Source organism: Harmonia axyridis, chromosome 3 (assembly GCF_914767665.1).
Source record: "Harmonia axyridis chromosome 3, icHarAxyr1.1, whole genome shotgun sequence".
In the NCBI taxonomy this organism is placed as follows: Eukaryota; Metazoa; Arthropoda; class Insecta; order Coleoptera; family Coccinellidae; genus Harmonia; species Harmonia axyridis.
Genome location: NC_059503.1, coordinates 2,332,255 through 2,353,560, shown reverse-complemented (window position 1 = coordinate 2,353,560; position 21,306 = coordinate 2,332,255). Strand labels below are relative to the sequence as shown.

At 39.3% G+C, this 21,306-nt stretch overlaps 1 protein-coding gene and 1 pseudogene across 1 annotated transcript in view; one reads left to right on the top strand and one right to left on the bottom strand.

Moving 5' to 3' along the window:
* The window catches only part of LOC123676982 (semaphorin-2A), a 605,612-nt gene that overhangs the window by 130,555 nt on the left and 453,751 nt on the right, over nt 1-21,306 (top strand). The gene's annotated exons all lie outside the window — the stretch shown is intronic.
* LOC123677075 lies at nt 9,979-19,750 on the bottom strand (annotated as a pseudogene).

Genomic DNA, 21,306 nt, shown 5'->3' with positions numbered 1-21,306 from the left:
CGAATATGAGTCGGACAGCTAAACAATGTATAGATGTAGATCTGATAATTTTCAATGAGACGTTAAGCTGTGCCTCAATTTTATGAACAGTATTCAGCAGCAAAAATAAACAGAGCCATAGCTGCCTTGGAAAAGTACAGGAATCAGCACCCCATGAAGAATCAGCTAATTTTTGGATTTTATATGTAAATATTCCAAGTGAACCTTGAAGTTCGAAAGAGAATCAAGGATAATTCCAAGGGTTGGGAGTATAATTATGATTCAATACAGAATCATTTTATAACATACTGCTATTTCGAATCCATAAATTGCTCCATCTGGAATTTTTTTTGTTGAGAATTCAGGCACGCTGAAAAATTAAAGAAACTTGACGTTCACGCCAAAAACCCGAGATCTGGCAACCGATCTCCTCATTAAGGGTTTTTGACGCCTACGTCCCGACGCGCGGTAACAAAGAGATGCACTCGACGCCTTTGTTTGGTGTCGTAGACGTCAGATGGCAGGCCGAGATCGTAAAGGTGCAGCTTGCGGTATTAATTTATGAAGGAGGCAACCTGGCTCTATCACCCTCATGTTCATTATTGCGGATTAACGTGTCTGGCAGACTCATTGACACTTTACGAATGGAACGCTGATGTCAGAAGTGGTGTTATTACTGGTGTTATACAGGTGTGGCCTATCCTCTCTACGCAGTCTACACAGTACTGAAATTGACGTCCTTTATGAGAGGATTTTAGGGGATCAGTGTTATGCCAAAGACGCCATCAAATGAGGACTTAACCTACTCTGTGGATGGAGAGCGATCATAATTATTGAATAGAACACACAGATGATGGTATATTGTGTACCTATCTAGAGAGATAGAACAAACATTTCCTGCATGTAAAGAGTGGAAAAGGGGTTTTTCTACGCTTGTGAATAGCCAGTTAACTTTCTGAGAATTTAGAGCTTTCCATAAGAAATTATTCAATTCCAAATGATAATGGCAACTATAGAGATTCGTCGAGCCAAAAAGTAGCTTGACATTTTGACCAACTACTTAACTTGAACATCAACCTCGTGAAAAATTACATACTTGAGCTTGCCTTGACTTAAAGAAATTTATTGCTTGACTTGATATCAAGCTACCTTCTATTACTTGAGCTTGATATGCACCCGTCGTACGGCGTATATAGGGTGTTTTTTTTCGAGGTATATAACTTTAAGTTGACATTACTGTTCAAGATGGCGACCGATTTAACAGCTGTCAAGTGATTTATTCTCAGTTTGGTTTGGCAATTCATCATGGATAGATTCACGCCTGAACAACGCTTGCAAGTAGTGCAATTTTATTTCGAAAATAATGGTTCTGTGCGGAATACGTATCGCGCACTACGTCCATTAGCGATGTAGCGCACTTCTGGTTGAATGGCTACGTCAACAAACAAAACTGCCGCATTTGGAGTGAAGCTAATCCTCAAGTGTATGTCGAAACACCGTTACATCCAGAAAAACTGACTGTTTGGTGCGCTTTATGGGCTGGTGGAATCATTGGTCCGTACTTCTTCAAAAACGATGATGGCCAGAACGTTACAGTCAATGGTGATCGGTATAGAGCCATGATTACTAACTTTTTCATTCCTGAATTGAACAACCATGATGTCCAGGAGCTGTGGTTCCAACAAGACGGCGCAACATGTCACACAGCTCGTGCCACAATCGATTTATTGAAAGACACGTTTGGTGACCGCCTGATTTCACGATTTGGACCTGTGAATTGGCCAAAACCCTTGACCATTTGGAAGACAACATTCGCCGCTATACGATATACGGCCACAAATGTTGGAAAAAGTCATCGAAGATTAGACTTCCAGATTGGACTACATCGGAACTAGCCGTGGCGGTCATATGCCAGAAATCATATTTAAAATGTAATGCCACAAGACTATCATGCCGATAAATAAAATTCATGTCCATCGTTGTTTTATTGCAATTTGAAATTCTATAGCTCTAAAAAAAACACCCTTTATTTCTGCAATCTCGTGTGCGCTTAGACTAAATAGGGGGATTCCTCGAGCGCCAGAAGACTGAAGAATTCGCCACTGTGACTTAATGAGTAGTTTTTTCACATTTCTATGAAATCTTTTGGTGAATTTTAGTAGTAGATATACTCGTATCTTTCCAAACTTGGCCAAAATGGCCAAGGATTTTTTATCAACGCCAGCATCTTCAGCTCCTGTTGAAAGACAATTTTCCAAAGCTGCTCTTACAGTTACAAAAACCAGCAATAGGTCAGGCGACAAGTCTATAAGATTTTCATTTTTCGTCATGTGTCTTAGATCCTGGATGGAAAATTATGAAATCAAAAAAAGCCTGATGGTTGCTCAGTATTAAGAAACTTCATTCTTTTATTATTTTTTTTTTGTAATGATTTATAATGATTTAATTCATGTTTCTATTTCAAAAAAGTTGATATTTTCGGTTCTTTTACACAATAGGTTCAATAAATAAAAGTGTTTCTTGCAAGGTTCTTCCCCATTTCGTCATTTTTTTATCGATGTGACACTACACAATAGAACTGCTAAAAATCAAGTAGCTTGATATGATTCAAATACTTGATAAATATATATTTGATTTGACTTGAGATTGAAAAACTTCTACTTGACTTGAGCTTGACTTGAAATCAAGTCAAGCTCAAGCCAAGTAGCTTGAGAATCAAGACAAGCCGTGAATCCCTAATGGCAACACTGTATTCTTTTGACATTTCTTGTGTCATTCTTGTTCATTAGGTTATGTCATTTAATCTTAAAACAATATACGTCTGAACAGAGTTTGAAAATTGTGAAACTGTTTTATCAAAATCAATGCGAATATATCCCAAGAATAAATATAATACAAAAAACAGATAAAATTCAGATTTAATCCCTCCGGGAATACTTCCAACCAAAACGTTCGAGCTGCTCTGTTGTTGAACCCGAACAAATGATGAGAGATACGTGAACGTAATGAAAATGAGTCCTGACTCCAATTCTTCCAGCTTCTCTCTACACTCACTCGTCTTTCCACTGTTGTATTTTTATGTGAAACCATATGTGAATGGCATACTGACTGAAATCCCATATGTCGTTACAGGTACGTGAAGTTTCTACACCCCTACGGATTTGCCAGATGGTATGGTGAGTATCATATTTTAACAGGCATCTTGAATCGTTAGAAAATAAGGTAGAGACGTGTATCGAGGGAGATTTCGTGTTTTTCTCCTGGGAAGAAGTTCATTTCGAATGGAGTTCCTTTTCCATTCGAAAATGAAACGATGAGGAAAGAACTCGTGGATTTTTCCTCTTTATAATCTGGAATTCCTCACAAAGAGACTGAATTGAATTAGTGGAAATTTATTTTTATTTTTTGATCCTTAAGATTTACGACTATCAGAGGTTTAAGGAATGGTTTCAAAAGATGAGATGAAAGATCTATTAGAATTCTGTTCAAATCATCCTCAGAGCGAAAGAGCTTCCGGGTGATTTCGAAGATATCTTAACAAATTTTTCTTTGGTGAACTTTGGATGTTAAAAATCGTAGTGATTGATGTATAGCACCACATGATCTTATTTCTGATTGAATTCAAATTTATTGATTGTTCATATCTAAACAGTTATCATCGAGAAATATTCTTGCGTCATCTTGTCATCAGTGATAAGGCTCATTTTCATATTAATGAACAGAATTGTCGCATTTGAAGATCGAAAAATCCAAGAATGATTACTGAAAAATAGCTCCATCCTCAACTTGCCACTGTTTGGTGCAGTTTTTGGTCTGAGGATGAGAGGACCTTATTCATTCGAAAATGAGGCTGGTGAAACTATAATGGTGGATGTGTTTAGTTACCGTTGTATGATTAATTATTGTTTATGACCGGAACTGGGAGATATTGATGTGGACGACAATTATTTTCAACAAGACGGCACTACGTGTTACATAAATAACTAATAAATCGCAATTTTACAAGAAAATATTCTTGGTCGTGTTATTTTTCGAAAGAGTGATCACATTTGGTCTATGCCAATGTCCCACAATTCATTCAACACCTAAAAAAGACAATTCGTTAGGTCATCAATGACAAACAGCCGCAAACTTGGGAATTGGTTGTGGAAAATTTCATTAAAAGGATATAGTGCTCTAACTGTACTCTTGGCGGCCATTTGGCTGCCATCGTTAATGTCATACCTTTCTCGTTGCAATGAAATAAACATCTACTGATTCCTCTTAAAATTTACCCGTTTCTTTTATATAGAGATGGCACCTCTTATTGGAAAACCCTATGTTTGAACATTTCATCCATTAAAACTAGTTTAGAAACTCGACCACTTACTGCGCTACACTTAACACTCTCTTCGAAATATCCCCACCGAAATGAACGTTATAAAGAAAGGAATTTTTCACCACATTCTTTGCGAGAATTGCACAACCTTCAAAATTATGTATTCACTCTACACTTATAACACAATGACTCCGCGTCTTCCAGAAATTCAATACCTACAGAAATATCTGTCAGTTTCATGTGAAGCACCCGAAATTGTGTCAGTGCATCGTTATGGGTATTGAGTAGCAAGAGGTGCCACCTGTGAAGTATAGTGTATTTTTTTTTCGAGGTATATAACTTTAAGTTGGCATTACTGTTCAAGATGGCGAAAGATTCAACAGCTGTCAAGTGATTTATTCTCAGTTTTATTAGGCAATTCATCTCGAATAGACTCACGCCTGAACAACGCTTGCAAATAGTGCAATTTTATTTCGAAAATAATGGTTCTGTATCGCGCACTACGTCCATTTTATTTTGTTTAGCGATGAAGCGCTCTTCTGGTTGAATGGCTACGTCAACAAACAAAACTGCCGCATTTGGAGTGAAGCCAATCCTCAAGTGTATGTCGAAACACCGTTACATCCAGAAAAACTGAATGTTTGGTGCGCTTTATGGGCTGGTGGAATCATTGGTCCGTATTTCTTCAAAAACGATGATGGCCAGAACGTTACAGTCAATGGTGATCGGTATAGAGCCATGATTACAATTATTTTCATTCCTGAATTGAACAACCATGATGTCCAGGAGCTGTGGTTCCAACAAGACGGCGCAACATGTCACACAGCTCGTGCCACAATCGATTTATTGAAATACACGTTTGGTGACCGCCTAATTTCACGTTTTGGACTTGTGAATTGGCCTCCAAGATCTTGTGATTTAACACCGCTAGAATACTTTCTGTGGGGCTATGTAAAGTCATTGGTCTATGCGGATAAACCACAAACCCTTGTCCATTAAGAAGACAACATTCGCCGTGTTATTGCCGATATACGGCCACAAATGTTGGAAAAAGTCATCGAAAATGGGACGTCCAGATTGGACTACATCCGAGCAAGCCGTGGCGGTCATATGCCAGAAATCATATTTGAAATGTAATGCCATAAGATTATCTTGCGGATGAATAAAATTCATGTCAATCGAATAATCCATCGTTGTTTTATTGCAAATTAAAGTTCTATTGCTCTAAAAAAAACACCCTTTATTAAAACTTTTTCATTCGTCCCTTATTCGAAATCTTTCAGCAACCAGTCTATCTTAGTCACATACTCGTTTGGCGCAGCCCGATGTCTAATTCTTCTCCTCCTATCAATCATCCCGAGACCTTCAGCCTCAGCTTTTATATTCCGTCCTGCCTTCCTCCCTGCCTCTGCCAGTATTCCATAAATATTCCCTTGTTTCTGGGGCAATATGAGCTTTTTTTGTGTCCTACATGACGGATTGACAGATGCACAGGCGTCGGCTCGTGATATTACAAAATTCGAGTACGCCTATGCGATTGTTTTATCGGCAGCTTTCACGCAACCGACGACGAGATAAATCTGAATCAATTATTCGGAAGATGTCGATTCGAGGATCGGATTTATGTCGATATGAAAATGGGGGAAAATATTTGTTCGGTTGGTGTGATTGTTTTTGGGAAAGTTTTATGGGATTATTGATTGTGTTGTACAATGATATGGTTGATTGAAACTGGGGGTTTTAGTTTATAATGTGTGTTTCATTGGCACGGTTGAGTTCATCAATGAGCAAAATTCGACTAGAGGTTTGGTAAATATTGTCGTTCCAAATATTGACATACTGTTTATTTATAAATTTCAGATTTGATGTAAATGAATATTCGTTTTTGGATGTAGGATGACAATTTGAAGCCTCGTTCTAAATTTCATGTTGATCGCATAATCATAAGAACTCCAAAAAATTCAAGGAGAATTTAAAAAGAAAATGATCAAATATTTTCTTAATCACCAAACCAACTGAGTTGAGATTTTGGATGTTTATATGACAAAAGAATATCAGGCTTCATGTAAAATTTCCAACTGATCATATCATTACTACCAAAAGAAATCATGAAGAATATTGGGAGTTTTCGTGGGGATCATTAAAACACAGATGGACGACAAACGAGAACTTTATTGTGGTTCAGCGCTTGGAAACATCCTTGAACACTCTACTAACTCATCTGGTCACCACCTCGTAACTTACTCCACTGAACTCTTTTCTTCCAGTTTTATACTTGGGTTGCAAACATAAAATCATATTGTACACCGTGAATTTCTTCTTCCTTTTCTTATTCTCTAAGTTGTATGCCTGCGCAATTATATCAATTAGATTAGGGGAAAGATATTTCCTATTGTATCTTTCTGAGAAACCTATGAAAAAGGAAGTTGTATACACAAGTACCACGAAAAACCATTGTTGCACTAATCCAGGTACATTTATATTAAGTATTAAGATGACAATTTCGGCTAGACACAGACATTATGTCTAATTGCATTTGGTCGCCACACTTCATTTCAACCGGCAGAATCTGAATAACTCTTATCAATACAATGCTTGCACAGTATTTTTTCCTGGAAAAAACAGTGTTCTGTCAATACACGAAACTTGTTTCCATGTAATTTTCAAATAACAACAAATGGAGCATCACTTGACCCTCAATATCTCGATTCAAACTCAATTTTGGCACGCATCCTTTGAAGCTTGGTACTAACCAGAAAAAAAATAGTATGGCATAGGGGATACCATCTGTGAGCAAAATACGAAAGTAAGTGGATCACATCCTCTTCCAAAATTATTATCTCGTAAAATTTTATCATCTTCATGATCGACGCCATCTTCATATCAAAATTCGATATAAAATATTCCCAATCCGTCCCTTACCGACCAAAAACCCGGCAACACCGCCTCCAGAACTCGCAAACATCTCATCAATATGTAAAGACCAAAGCCGAAAAAACATCCCGCCTCGTTTACATGATTCACGCGCAAAGAAGCGACTTTAAGGCCGGCAGAATCGTATCTGCAATGTAAATAGACGAGAGACAGTCGGGACAACGGTTTTCCCGAGCTTTTTTCCTCGCCCCGGCCCACCTTTCGGGTGTAATCCGGCCTTAACATACGGCTCGAAATTACCCCCCCCCCCCCCCCCCCCTTTCGTATAGGTGTGGAGAAGATCCCGTACGGTCTGGCCATTATGCCGGTTCGGTCTTTCGGATGCGTGCACATCGCTCACGACGACGACGATGATTATATTCCGGCGAAAAAATGACGTGGAGAGGGCCCCCGGGGTCTTGATGAAATTTTCAGATTTATGGCTGGCGGATTTCCGACGCGGAAAAAAGGTTTATGAATGATCCCCTTGTTATTCATTCCAGAGATCGGGTATCGGAGGGGTTTTCGGTAGAAGCGGGAAATTTTTGACGTATTTGGCAACAGCGCGCCGGATTTTTAGGTCGATTTTTAGGGCGCGCTTTGATTGATTGATTGAAAAGTCTGGTGGGCGATTTTGATCTCTATTAATGTAGACTTTTTGATCCGATAAAATAACATAATTAAAAATTTATTCATTAATTGTAATTGCTAACAGTAACTGTGCCTGATTATTCATCTATGCAACGACAAAAACAACGAATTCTTCATTCTCAGATTGAATGAAATTCTGATTTTGAGCGAATTGGTAAAATTGATTTTATTTTCATAACAGTTATGCCGAAAAAAACATATGAGTACTTATTTCCATAGAGGTCATTACTCACCGAAACTAAATTCCTCACATAAAATGAAATAAAGTTGTCATAACCCATCCCACGGATGGAAAGCGATTAATATTCAAGCTGTAACGCTAGCGCAGATCTCAACTGTGAGCATCCCCACTTTGCCATTGAAGGAAAATACTCGTTTATTCGATATCGTATCACGCAGATATTTCGATTGTGACACTGTTCTACGGGACCACGAAGTATTATCCGTATAACGTTGAATATCCTATCTTCCCGACTGTACAATGATTTCCAATAAGAGGTTTCTTTTTGAATAGGTCAACATCTGAGCAGTTGTCACTTTTAAAGCTATTATCTTTTGATATTTGAAGAGTAAAAACTGCGCCATTGCTAAAAATGGAACGATACACGCTACAAAATCCCATTGAAGTTGTTGAAAATCACTCCCAAACTGATGCAAATTCTACTGTCACAGTTCGCAAAACTAAAGCACTTTTGAAGAATAACTGAAAATATTTCTTCTGAAGCTCGTAGTATTAATGCCAACCCAGGTTTGTCGATATTGGGAAATAGGTTATGATGTGAATGACGTTTTTTCCTAGAAAATGGCGCTATGTGCCACACAAGCAATACGCTTTAATAGTGATGGCGTCATACACCGCTATTTTTGGTTCTCCTGTCAGTGTTCGGAATCCAAACAAACAAATTATCATTCAAATTTGTACGTTGTCGTTGAAGAAATTGGCTTATTTTGATAAATGAGATTATTTAAGGAACGATTTTACTATTAATTGATAGACAGAAGGAACTAGATTAATGCCAGTAAGTTCGAACTCGAAGTTCAACTAATAAACACGGCTTTTTACAAAATCTGGGGAATGATACAGGATTAAAACTTACTGGTTTTAACCTCGTTCCTACTGTCTATCAATTAATACTGAAATCGTTGCTCAAATACTCTTATTTATGAAAATAAGCCAATTCCTTCAACGACACCGTACTAATTTGAATGACAATTTATTTGTTTGGATTCCGAACACTGACAGGAGAACCAAAAATGGAGGTGTGTGACGTCATACTAATAGAGCGTATTGAACAATCGCAATTTTGCTAGAATAGTTTCATGCCAGTGTTATTTCTCGAATAAGAGATCTGGTAATCTGTGATCGATTTTCCACATATTCATTTTAAAGTCAGAAAATCGAGGTGTTAAGTTTTCGTTGGACCACCTTGTATATTAGCAGATCTGGAAGTTACTGAGAAGTCAAAGTTTCATGAAAATCATACCACTACTTCCAGAAAACCGTATCAACTCAGTTCATTAATACATCCCGAATAAGTTCTACACGAAACATTCAGCAGGGGAAGTTGGAGACGCATTGTATCGCCAGTAATACCAACTTGGCAAGCTGCACCTCACGCCTTCCCTCTTCCTGTAGCGTCTGAAGCGTCGAAACTATCCGGGAAGGTTCATAATCCATCCATTGTCAGACGGCGGGAACATTACCTAGCTGAAATTAACGCTTGAATTGTACCTGTGGCGGAAACGAGACAGCAAACGTATATTTTGCGAGGCGTTTCCCGGCCACCGAGCCCAACGCCACGGTGTCTAATTACCAAACTTCCGTATTAAATTCTGGCAATGTGTATACCTGCGTCGTTTATCGGTTGTTTCAGACGCGGCGGCGAAAATTAAACGAGAAGTCTGAACCGCAGTTCAGAACGTATGTTGCTGGTGTTTACGGCCATTGGTGGAGGAGCGGTGGATATGGAACTGGACAAAAAGCATCGCGATTGAACTATGTCGTTCAACCTTGCAATAAGTCTCGTAAATTGAAGATAATAGCAAACATATTGAAAATTAACAAAATTCAGTCATAATCTTCTTCACTTGAAGATTCCTCCTTTCTAATAATCTTATTAGAAACTACGCATCTGCGTAGTTTCTGCTTCCAGAGCCAACTTTCTTATTTTAGCCAAACAACCAGCTGCAGCTTCTTGTAAGACATGATCTTCTGATATTACACTCCTCAATAAAAAAAATTACAACTCCACTCTCATGCATTGTAATACAATTGAAAGGATTTTCCGACATATGATACAGGGCTATAGCTGCAGTTCTATTAACTTTCTCGTTGTTGTCCGCCATGTAACCTACTAAGGGCGTTATGGCACCTAACCTCTCAAACATCTTGCAATTAGATCCCCAAGTGCTCTCGGAAAAACACATCGTCTGTGGTTATCAAATCTACAAGTCTTGGCACCACTCCATGGTCTGATATGACAGCTAGATTCTCAATGTCCTTAGCCACCTCGGCTATAGTTGCACAAACACATCCAAGAACTCTGACATCGTCCGAGCTCAAAAGCTGCACTATTATCTCTAACCCTCCCACAAAACTTCTCACCATCTCTCCAGAATCTTGGGCGTTTCTTATGCAAGGTACCAAACACCAAGCAGCGTTGGCTTAGACCTGAAGAGATTTGTTCTTTAGAAGCGACCAAATGAGCATGACACCATCAACGTCTTTTCATAGAATCTTCATCTTCTGCACATTCCCGTTGTACCATCGGTAGGTTTTCCAGTAAGGGTGGATATATGGACCTAAACTGAGGATCTCTAAAGCCCTGAGAAATGAGCCGGCGATTCTACAGATCGAGATAATGGCTGTTTATGTATGCGCTCAGGAGTGTCTCAAAATGAACCTCAAGGGGGCGCATATCTACATCACCACGAACAGCCAAACCACGCTGAGATCCCTGGAATCGTGTTGCCTGGGGTCTCTGCTGACTTGGGAGTGCCGTAATACCATAAAGCAACTGGCCAGAGGAAATAAGGTGACTCTACTATGGGTACCAGGGCACTGTAGGGTTGAAGGAAATGAAATAGCTGATGAACTTGCAAAAAGTGCATCAAGGTTAACACCTGCTGGACCTGAACCTTTCTGTGGGCTAGGAAAAGACCAATATAAAGCTGCGGTCCAGCTATGCGAGTTGAACAACAGGATAATCCACGGGACTAACACTCCTAGACTTGTTTAGGCAAAGAAATTTGTGAAGATTTCACCTACACACGCCAAAAAGCTCTTGAAGCTGTCACGAGCCGAGCTTCGAGTGATGGTGGGACTGCCGACGAGGCACTGTCGGTACAAACATCATTTGTACCGTATGGGAAAGTCAACAGACGAGATTTGCAGGCTCTGTGGATCAGAAGCAGAAACAGCCAAACACATGTTATGCAAGTGTCCGGAACTGGCTGGTTTAAGAACCATTCACATGGGTAAGCCTGTCCTGGATACCAGAGAGGTAACGGCCAAGGCCCCTAAGGAGGTTGTCAGTTTTAGTAACGACCTCCTTGGGTTTCTATGAATGAGTAGGGTAGAGAACAAAAGATCTGCATGGTCGCAGTTCCCGGAAGGCTTACCGAACCAAAACGGCCCCAGTTCAAATAATAATAATAATAATGTCGTTCAACCTTAGGCGAATTAGGTATATTCTCCAAATCTTTACGTCAATGTATAGCATAGGGAATGCACTGCAATTTTACACCAGGCTTTACACCATATGGATATACGAATCATTGAAAACTAAGAGAAAAGCTATGACATGAAAGGTATACATACAATCGAAAGATTCTAGTCGCTCAAAGAATTCAAACTCGTATCACGTTCCGAAGCCGAACCTCCCAGAAACAAGACGTAACCACCCCCACCTCAAGAGCCCCCGTCGTTATTAATGAAACCCCTAATAACCTCCTCACCATTTTGCTTCCACATAAATAATCTTGAGCCAGGAGCAGAGTCTCTTGGCCGCAAAGTCGCCCACCCAGAATCCCGCAAAGATTTATGCAATGCTTTTTTCGTGATAGCGACCTAATAGCGCACCCCCACCCCGTCGTAAATCAGAAAGAGGAATGGACGAACAATAAGGCCGCAAATGAAACTTTCATTAAAAACGTGGACCACCGCCGGACCGATTTTCCTCACTTTCCTTTCATGTCGAGTAACTCCCCGATATCGATCTCTCCTGCTGGTCTTGCGAGCCGGATCGCCAATAAAACCAGCGGCCAGTACAGAGGCCTACTTCAGACCCTTCCTCTCGAGTATTGGATTTATTTATTTATTTATTTAATATATACAATGTTCTACAGGTTTAAACCGAACTGCAGAACAAGGAACATATGAAAAATAAAGTATACACTAATATTACATATTCTGAGAAAAAAAAATGATAACAAAAATGCTCAGTCAGTCAAAATAATGTGATCTGATATTTGAAATGGAACAATTAAAAATATCCAAGTGAGAACTTATAGTATTACAGGCATCACACAAGTTATAAAGAGTTGAATACTTCAATGTATTCGTTCGAGGTGTCGGCATATAAAATGTATTTCTAACTCTAGAGGCTGGTCTTGGAATAGCAAAATTTAGTTTTTCGAGAATACAAGGATCTTTAATGACACCGTTCATTACTTTGTGAGTAAATACAACTGAATGACATTCTCGTCGACATTTCAAACTATTCATGCAGTGTCTGCTCAAAAGCAGGTTCTGTGGAAAACCGATAGGCGGGTAGACACCATCTGCTCTATATGAAAAAAGTTTTAGACAACGCCGCTGCACTCAACTCTCTCAATATGGACCTGGTAGCAAGGAGACCATATTATAGACGCGTATTCTAATTTTGATCTGACATATGTATAAAAAAGGGTCTTTAATGTGACTGTATCAGAGAAATCGCGAGAGATTCGCGCTATGAGCCCGTACATCCCATTCTCAGCAGACAAGGTAGCATCAATGTGTGGCACAAACGAAAGTCTGGAATCAAAATTCACTCCTAAATCAGTTAACACCAATGGACGCTGGAGAACTTTGGAAGCTATTGTGTAATCAAAACGAATAGTATTTTTTTTTTGCGTGAATGACATAACATTACACTTCTCAGCGTTCAAAGGTAACCTGTTTCTTCTACACCACTCTTCAACGCGTTGCAAATTAGAGGCGAGTCGCAAGCAGTCCGATACATTGCTTACCTCCAGGTATATTTTGAAATCATCAGCATATCAACTACCTCTGCCAAATCATTAATAAATATTATGAAAAAGAGTGGCCCAAGGTTACTTCCTTGAGGGACTCCAGAAGTACTGGAGAATACTGTAGACCTGACTCCCTTGAACTCGACATATTGCTGCCTATTGGACAAGTAAGACTTGAAAAGACCAATGAGAGCCGAGGAAAGGCCAAATTGAGACAAGTTCCTAAACAATATTCCATGGTCAAGCAGATCAAAAGCCTTCGAAAAATCAGTATATAATATATCTACTTATGCCGATGATATTGCTCTTTTGTTTCGTCATTCTGATTTTGGAATTATTGGAAATACTTTCAATGAAGATTTCAAAATTATGGAAAATTATTTTCTTGAGTGGCGCTTATGCCCTAATCCAAAAAAACAGAGGTATCCTGTTTCCATTGGAATAATCAACAAAAATAAAGAAAATTGAAAGTAACTTTCAATAATTCCGTCTTGAATCATAATTTTGCTTCCAAATATCTTGGAGTTAAACTTGATTCTTCTTTGAATTTCAAGGTTCACTCAGAAAATTTTCATTTGAAATTGAAGTCGAGGAATAATATCCTCCAAAAATTAGCAGGATCTTCATGGGGTGCTGATGCCAGCACTCTTCGTACAGCAGCCTTGGCCTTGGTTTTTTCTGCTGCTGAATACTGTTGTTCTGTTTGGCTCAATAGTGCTCATGTTCGTAAAATTGATGCACAGCTTAACGTTTCTATGAGAATTATTATTATTAGTGGGACTATTAGATCTACACCTTTAGATTGGTTACCGGTGCTATCACATATAGTTCCGCCTCATATTCGTAGACAGGTTGCAGTCAAGAAATCTTGGGATAAGTTTCATTTCTACCCGAACTCATTTCCAATTGTATCCTATTTCCCAGATTCTAGAACTGCTAGATTGAAATCACGCAAACCTTTATGGACTAATACCTTTTTTCAATTCAATGAAAGCGACAAGGAAATTTGGCGTTCGGGATGGACTTCTTCTAACGTCTTCAACAAAAGTCTTATCGTTGATCCTTCAGAAAAAGTTCTAGGTTTCAATCTTCCTAGGAAAATTTGGTGTATTTTAAATCGACTTAGGACTGGTCATGGTCGTTGTAATAGTACCCTCTTCAAATGGCACTCTATTGATAGCCCACTATGTGAGTGTGGTGTAGAAGAAACCATTGACCACTTGGTGAATAATTGTCCGATTTATAAATTGCATGGTGGTTTCCAAGCTATCCATTCAGTTTCAGATTCTTTTTTAGAATGGGTCGCTAACTTCAAATCGATATAATGAAAACTAAGATTTGTACTCCTTTCTGCTTCTTTTTCTTGTTTTAGGATCCAATTGGAAATTATAGAGTCGTCAACCGAAAAGAGAGGATGAAGAAAATTTTGTTTTGGTTGATGAGGAAGTCCTTCAATATAAATTATGTCAGCTTATTCTGTAAACGTTTACACAAACCAGTCACTACACCGATACGGGGAGACAGAGTTTTTGCTGAGGTTTTTATCTGTTCTCTTGTATCATACGTTGAAATGTATGATGCCCCGTTACATTTCCTCTGCTAATACTGAGATTCATCGACACATATGCTTCATTGTTTGAAATTAATAATTTGTATTGCTCTTTCTCAAAAGAATATATATCTATATATATTGAAAACGTGGACCACCGAAGGACCGATTTTCCTCACTTTCCTTTCATGTCGAGTAACTCCCCGATATCGATCTCTCCTGCTGGTCCTGCGAGTCGGATCGGCAATAAAACCAGCGGCCAGTAGAGAGGCCTGCTTCAGACCCTTCCTCTCGGGTATTGGATTTATGTTATTAAGTGGCCTCTCATTCCGGAAAATCTTGATGAACAAACACAATTGATCTTCGGCATCGACGGCAAATAAGTGTGTATAACCGAAGGCCCCGAGGTATGGCGGAAGATGATGACTTTTTATAGTGGACGGGATGGATTTGAGGAAGGAAGATTATATTGGGAATGAGAGGTTGATGGGTTTTTCGGAAGACAATTTCTCTGAGAGTATCATTTCTGTTAGCTTGAGGCTTTCGAATCGGTGGAAGCATTAGTGGATTGCCTATATGAGATAGTGATTTGTTAGGCCGTAGATGGCGTGGCAGTTACTTTTGAGAATCGATGGCTTATATATCTCGAAAGATTTCAGTGAATGTTGTGAAGCCTTTCTCAGTTTAATAATTAGAGTTTAATCTAATATAGGTATAGTATGTTGTTGATTTTCTTGTTTTCATTGTAATCTTAATTATTAACTGTAACTGATTAGGGGTTCTTCATCGAAAGGTTTAATCTTGAATAGTCCGATATTAGCAGTCGCTTTTGGAGCTGTCATTTTTTGACATTTGACAAGTTGAAACTTCGCCATAACGAACACGCTTCAACAACGCACTGAAATTGTTAAACTTTACTGGCACCATAGTTCGCAAAACCAAGCTCTGTTGGGTCATCGTGAAGCACCTTCTCGGCTGGCAATAGTCGAACTGGTGGAAAAATTTGAGCTGTTGGGACAAGTTAGTAATGTGAAGAATCAAAAACTTGTGCGTCGCTCTAGAATAACTGAGAATTTGGCATGAAGATCCAGGTCTTTAGACTTTTAAAATTCATCCAACACAGGAACTCAAGCCGATCGATCACCAGCAACACCGTTTCTTCGCTGATTGGATCCTTGAAATGCATCAAAATGTTTTCGCTTTTTCATGGCGAAATTATCTTCAATGATGAGGCCCATTTTCACCACGGAGGCTACAATAAGCAGAATTGTCGAGTTAAGGCATCGGAAAATACAAAAATGATCGATGAAAAACCTTTCCACCCTCAAACCGTCACTATTTGCTGAGGTTTTTGGGCTGGTGGTGTAATCAGACCTTACATTTAGAAAATCAGGCTGGTGCAACTGTTACGATTGCAGTACCAAGGTATGATAGTTTTTGTGGAATTGGAACTATACTGTACAATATTTAGTGGTCTTTTCTGATATATTATTGATGTAAGTCGATAAAACATTTTTTTATCCATATTTTATTTCACGTTAGGTTAGGCTAGAGGCTAGACGTTAAACTTCTTTTGATTGTTTGTCAATCAGAATCTTATCGACAGTAACTTTTTAGAAAACTGAGATCCTTTGACAGCAAACATAAAATGGTTTTCGAATATTACACCATTTTATGCCAATTTTATCTCACAACTAACATCATCCAAAGATCCACGACCATCAGATCTAGATCTAAAAACATCATTTTCCTGAATTCTCCTAATTTTCCCCCTTTTTTCCGTGTTACCTGAACATAATTACAACCCATACAACAATGGAAAGAGTTCCGTGGAACGCGGCAACAATTTCTTTCTTCCTTGAACTTGGAAAGTTCGTGTTCAAACCCGACAGAACAAGTTTTAAAAGCTTTCATTCCACTTCGAAAACTTCGGTTTCAATCGTTTCTGCGGAATAACCCCATTTCGAAAATTCCTTTCTTCGTGGGTGGTAGACCTGAATGTAAATCAGTTATTTGTTATTGAATAAAATTCACCTATATATGCAGTCCTGAATTATGTATGACACGAAACGGTGGAAATTTGCCATGGCACGCTCTTCAATAGAGTGCAGAATGTCCTCCAATACATAAAAATTCTGAATAACAAAGTTCTGTTAATAGTTGATGGTTTTCCGAGGAAAAAAGTTTTCAGTGGATGGTCATGAATAAATTGGTGACTCGGTTACAATTCTCTATTCTGTTATATTCAGAACTCGGAACTAAATAGGTTTATCAGGGAAGAGTGGGTATGAAATTGATTTTTATATTCATCATCATTCAGCTCTGATAAAAATAATATTATCGTTCATAATAGTCATTTAGTGCTGACTTCAATTCATTGACGTACAGTCCTGACCTTTTTTCCGTTTTGTAATATAATAAAACAAGCATTCAATAAAAACTATAAGATATTACCATTAAACATCTGAAAATCTAACTAGAAAATCCTTAGTCTTCACACTATTCTTCTATGGAGGTAAAACAAATTGACTTTGAAATGTTTCCTAGACACTTAGTGCTTTTACACGATATATAAAACTTCAATAAAGTGGAGTGTGTCTTGATTATATGGGTATATTATTCTTTCGAATTGAATTACTCACTTTGTTGATTGCCACAATGGATAAATTGAGAAAATTTTAGATTTGACTATTGTGCAACAGATACAAGCTAAAGATATTTCAATTGAAGCAAGATATTTATGAAAATGGTTTGTCAATAGTTTCGTAGAAAAAAGTTCAATAACTCCAAAATGTTTGACTTTAGCTGAGTTGGATCTTCATTGAAATCATGCATAGCTAGTCAATACAATTAAACTAACACATAAAAAAAATAATCAATGAATATTGAGGGAATATGGTGACATAAATAAGTGCAGATATTGATGTCCTAGACCCTAGAAGATAGTTATAAAAGATGGAGACCAACAATTTCTGAATTAGATTGTGAAAAAGTACATCTAAAAAGAAACAACAAATCTCACAAGTCTCACAACATAAACCAAATGTGATACTAATAAGAATTGATAATAATAACTCTTTATTATAATCATTATCAAGACGTAGGTACATATGACAATAATGCAGAAAATGAAAATTAGAAGCCCGAACAGCGAGCCTTGAGGAACCCCGATAAAACCATCGTACAACTTAGTATTGAAGAACCCAAAATTCGAAACAACCTCACCAGCACCATCCTGATCTTTCTCTTTGCTCCTCCAGCACGAGATTTTCATAATTCCGTCTGCAGCATCTTGCCGAACCTCTGAATAATAGAAGCGCGAAACTGAATAAAACATCCCAACGTCCCAGCGCCTCGCGGGGCAAAACGGAGGGGATCCGGGCTGGGCCCTGGAGATTCCCAACGCCACATCATAGCGGAGAGGGCCATGATTGGGATTAATTAAGCTGGGTCCTGGCAGGACAAGATAGAACAATGAAATTGCCTACTGGCGAACAGGAAGTTAACCGTATATATCCACAGTGTCCCCCAAGACTTCAACGGGGCGGAGGAGCAGCGGGGAGGGGTAGGCTTAGAGGATTTAATATCACGGCTCGTGATCTCAGAGAGCCTCGCTGACCGCAAGCCATTGTTTCTGCAACAATTACGCAATTCGTTTGGCGGGACGAAGGTTTCCTTTTTGGGAGTGTTAAAGGAGTCAATTTTCGTGTGTAGCTGGAGGAATCATTATGTTTTGTTTGGTTGGACCTGGGGAAAAGGACGCTTTGTTAGATGTCTGTCACTGGGTGAAAGGGATAAAGTTAAGGGGATTGTTAAAGGGGGATATTTGTGTCTTTTAAGTGGGTTGGGTTCACTAGTTCATGGAGGAAGAGTTTAACAATGTTAATTTGATGTATTTACACAATATATTAGAGAAGAATGAATGGTATAAAGTTTTGGTTTTAGTACCTCTTGATTTGGGGAGCATGAGGAATGAACATGAAATATCATTAGTGGAATAAAGATAGGATGATGTCTTTTCCAAGATTGCTTGGAGGGAAGGGAGGTACATGTTAGTGTGGTCGATCTAGGCATCGAAATTCTGAGTTGGTACAACTTTGCTTCCGCGGTTTTTTTTTCCGAAATTCGAGGCTTTATTGTGAAAAACTGGTTATGTATTTGTGATTCAAAGTATTGTCCATCGCTGGCCACTACTTTCTCCCATTTTTCGGGCAGCGTACGAATCTCGCGTTGAAAAAACTTTTGAAGCGATCCACGAATCGATCAAATTTTTTACTTCTTCATAAGACCGGAAGTGCTGGTCAGCCAAGCCGTGTGTCATTTATCGAAACAAGTGATATTCCGAGGGAGCTACGTCTGGAGAATACGGCGTGTGGAGTAGGACTTCCCATTTCAACGTTTCCAAGTATGTCTCGACCACTTTCGCAACATGGGGTCGACCATTGTCATGCTGTGAAATCACTTTGTCATGTCTCTCGTTGTATTGCGGCCGTTTGTCTTTCAATGCTCGGCTCGAATGCATTAATTGCATTCTGGAATTGTATCAGTCGGTTTTAACACCTCATAATACACTACGCCGAGCTGGTCTCACTAAATACTGAGCATGACCTTGGAACCGTGAATATTCGATTTAGCCGTCGACGTGGAACCATGACCGGGATATCCCTATGATTTTATGCGCTTGCGATTATCGTAATGAACCCATTCTTCGTTTTCTATCACAATGCGTTTCAGAAATCCCGACCGTCTTTGCCTTGCAAGCAACTATTCACGAGCAAACAAACGCCGTTCAACATATCTCAACTTCAACTTGAACGGTACCCAATTTACTTGTTTCTGAACCATTCCCATGACTTTCAGGAGTTTCGAAATGACTTGTTGCGTTACTCCCGATGATCCTGCCAATTCTTGTTGCGTTTGACAATGTTCTTGATCAATTAATGCCTCGAATTCTGCATCTTCGAAAACCTTCTCTCTTCCAACGCCATGTTGGTCTTCGACGTCAAAATCACCGTTCCTGAAGCGTTGAAACCACTCACGGCACGTTCTTTCACAAAAAACATATTCGAGATCATTCGATGAGCCTCAGCCACAGATTTCTTCATATTACGCACAAAAATCTACAGCTCAGGTTTCCCTATAAGCGAACATATTAACACAACTTGACGCTGGTTGACGGTGACTGTCAGCTACCGATTTGAAGGATCCAGAAACAAGGCTGGATCTCTACTGGGAACACGTTATTTGATTAACACACCTCCAACATCAATTTTTCTCCATTCCAACAACCGATCCCCAACCTCCCATTTACAGAAACCGACATCTCGCCCAATTACACAAAGGGCACAGACCGAAAACCGAACGCACCACACTAATGGAAGCCACGAGACGAAGTACAACGGCAAGCACCAGTGATCGAATGAACTATCGAACCACATCATTTGCGAACCATTATGTCCCTCTATGGTCCTTCGATATTGTCGATGATTATTCGAGTGCCGCGTGCGGGCAAGTATCATTAGCCATTCATCAACATTTGGATAATGCCGCTACAAGCCCGACACATGCCACATCACATACTCGTATAATATTGGCGCTCTAAATCACAATGGCCGTTTGTTTGTGCTGCAGTGAATTTGTGCGTTATAGGATGGGAGCGGGGAGGACAGTGCAGGGGGCGTTGGCTAGGGTCAGGGACGACTTCCGGTAGATAGAAAACGAGGCCGGATGGACATCAGAGTGATGTATGGTGGTTTGATACAGGTTCTTACATGTCACTGCATACGTCTCAATTTTAAAAATTAGAATGATCAGTATGTACAGGATCTATCAACAGCTTGGACTTGCTCTTTGGATATCTCTAGATCTTCAGTCTAGCTTGACAATTCATCTCGGAAGAAGAGAGAAAGTTTTAGAAGATGCAGAATTGGAGGCATTACTTGATCAAGATTTGTGTCAAAAGCAACAAAACTTTGGCAGGATCATTGGGAGTGACGCAACAAGCCATTTCATAAGTGAAAGTCATGGAAATGATTCAGAAACAAGGAAATTGGGTGCCGTACGAGTTGAAGCCGAGAGATGTTGAACAGCGTTTGTTTGCTTTTTAACAGCTGCTTGCAAGGCAAAAATGAAAGGAATTTCTGCATCGCAAGTTGACTGGAGACGAAAAATGGGTTCATTACGATAATTTTCAAGCGTAAAAAAGATATCCCGTCGATGACCAAACCGAATATTCATGGTTCCAAGGTAATGCTAGGTATTTGGTGGGACCAGCTTAGCGTAATTGAGTGAGTTGTTAAAACCCACTAAAATAATCACAGGTGAGCGTTATCGAACGCTATTAAAGCGTTTGAGCCGAGCATTGAAAGACAAACGGTCGCAATACAACGAGAGACATGATAAAGTAATTTTACAGCACGACAATGCTCTACCCCATGTTGCGAAATTGGTCAAGATATACTTGGAAACGTTGGTATAAGAAATCCTTCCCCACACGCTGTATTCTCCAGACGTTGCTTTCTCGGACTATCTCTTGTATCGATCAATAGCACATGGTCTGGCTGACCAGCACTTCCGGTCTTATGAAGCAGTTAAAATTGGATCGATTGATGGATCGCTTCAAAAGATGACCAGTTTTTTCAATGGGGGATTCGTACGCTGT